Raw genomic sequence first — 2,500 nt, forward strand, 5'->3', positions numbered from 1 at the left:
AAGAAGGAAGAAGAGAGAACAAAAAGGAGTAGGAGAAAATAAATGGAACAAGTAGCACGGCGTTCATAGGTCATTTATGGAGGAACAAAACCCAAACGCTCACCAGAAAAACCCCAAAACACCAAAAAGTACACCAACACCTCCAACCTCTATCACAACACGACCACCATAAACACAACCTCTACAAATGAAATATTACATAATAAACCACAGAGAGGACGAGGAAGAGGAGTAGGAATGAAGAAAAGAAGCGAAAATGAAACCAAAACCAAACCAAAACACAACACTCCCAAGTAGTGATACGATTTTTGTTGCACATCTCCACGTCCCTCGCCGTGGTTCCTTCGTCACCTTTGCAGAGGACGTCGAGGTGCTGTCGCTTTTGTTACCGTGCTCCATCATGTACACTCGTTGCTGTGCTGTGCAACATTCACCATCTGCTTTAATCGTCTCCCACACACATGCAGCCAGCCACTGCGTCATCACCTTTGTATTTTCACGTCAATTACGTATTGTCATTATCCACCGTCTATTATTCAAGCATGTTAGATCAACTGCATATATATATATATATAAAAGCAACTGAAGAAGATGATGAAGGAGATGAAGGAGGGGGAGGAGGAGGAAGAGGAGGAGGAAGAGGAGGAGGAGGAGGAGGAGGAGGAGGAGGAGGAGGAGGAGGTGGAGGAGGGGGAGGAGGAGGGGTAGGAGAGGGAAAAGAAGAAGAAAAGAAAAAGAAGAAGAAGCCGAAGAAGGAGGAGGAGAGGGAGGAGCGGGAAGAGAAAAAAGAAGAAGAAGAAGAAGAAGAAGAAGAAGAAGAAGAAGAAGTAGAAGAAAAACATTCCGCTTTTCTCGATCCCCCAATTTTTTTTCTCTCTCTCTCTTTTCAACATATCTTAAGATCGGAAAAAAAGAACGAACGTCTTGTTTATTTACACACTTGTGAAAACCGTGTCCAGATTCTCGTTTTATCAATGAATAAATCGCAATCACTATTAAAAAAATATATAATAATAATAATGATAATAAATAAATAATAATGATTAAGTAAAATAACAAGGTGAATAAGAAATGAACACGGTTTTACCAACTTGCCACTGATCAATATTGTGCAACCCCCCCCCCCCACCCCTCCCTTTCCCCTTCTCGACCTGCATGTGCTGCTCGGCCTCGTCACCTGTTTTCCTGATCGCTGTCATTTTATCACGTGTCTTTCTCTCTCTTCTCTCTCTTGAGTGATGGGACTAAAGGAAGGAAGTAGAGATGAAAGGAGAGAGAGAGAAAGAGAATGGAGAGGGGAGAAGGGAGAGGGGAGAATGAAGAGAGAAGAGAGAGAAAGAGGAGAGAGAGAGAGAGGAGAGAGAGAGAGAGAAGAGAAGTGATATGAGAGAGGGAAGAAAGAGAAAAAAAGTGGAGAGGGGAGAAAGAAAAAGTAAGGAGAAAAGGGGGAGGGGAGAGGGGGGAAAAGATAGAAAAGAATGATGGGAGAAAAGACAGGGAAAAGGGAAAGGGGAGAGAGAGAGAAAAAAAAGAGAGAGTGAGGGGAGAGGGAAGAGGGGAGACAAGAGAGGTGGGAGGAGGGGTGGTTCCGAGGGGTGGGGGTGGGGGAGGGGGGCGGAGAGGCCGCGACGGGACGGAATAAAGAAGCTAATAAGAGGGTTAGCCGGACGATGCAATCCTATTTACACATCTGGCTGTCTGGAGGTAACGAGCGGCGAGGACTGAAGGCTCGAGTATAAAATTGCGTCATTATCCTAGACATGATATTTGTCGTTGTCCCCTCCCCCTTTCCTTGGTCTTCTCACCCCCTTCTCCTTCCCCTTTCCTTCATCTCTTACCCCTTCCCCCTCCCGTCATTTCCTCCTCCTTCCCCCTCTTCATCTCCTCCTCCTTCCCCCTCCCTTCATCTCCTCCTCCTTCCCCCTCCCTTCATCTCCTCTTCCTTCCCCCTCCCCGTCATCTCCTCCTTCTACCCCCTCTCTTCCTCTCCTCCTTCCTCTCCTCCTTCCTCTCCTCCCTCCTCTTTCCCTCACACCCTCCCCTTACCTTCCTCTCTTATCCCCTATTCCCTTTTTCTTCCCTTCATCTCCAACTCCTCCATCCTCTCACTCACCTTCCCTTCATTCCCCACCCTTCTTTTCCCTTTATCTCACTCTCCCTCTCTAGATCCTCCCTCCCTCCCTCCTCCCCTCCATCTCCATCTTCCTCTCCCTTTCCTTCATATCCCCTACATCCCCTCCCTCCCTATCTTCCCAACTTTCCCTCAACCGCTTTCCCGTCCCTCCATCTCAGCATCACTCCCCAGCCTCCTTCCCCTCATCTTCCCTTCACTCCCCTACCTTCATCCCATTCCCCTCATCTCCCCAACCTCCTTCCAATTCCCCTCATCTCCCCTTCATTCCTCAACCTCCATCCCCTTCCCCTCACCTCCCCTTCTCCTCATCCCCCCACCCTACTCCCCAACCTCCTTCTCTTCCCCTAATCCCCCCACCCTACTCCC

General features: G+C 48.2%; 1 protein-coding gene across 26 annotated transcripts in view; it reads right to left on the reverse strand.

Annotated features, from left to right (window-relative positions):
• Nucleotides 1–2,500, reverse strand: part of LOC122259284 (protein couch potato) — a 263,132-nt gene that overhangs the window by 123,328 nt on the left and 137,304 nt on the right. The window lies entirely within an intron of this gene.

The sequence above is a fragment of the Penaeus japonicus genome, unplaced genomic scaffold, assembly GCF_977035675.1.
Source record: "Penaeus japonicus unplaced genomic scaffold, GWHDUDI00000001_assembly GWHDUDI00000001, whole genome shotgun sequence".
NCBI classification, from domain to species: Eukaryota; Metazoa; Arthropoda; class Malacostraca; order Decapoda; family Penaeidae; genus Penaeus; species Penaeus japonicus.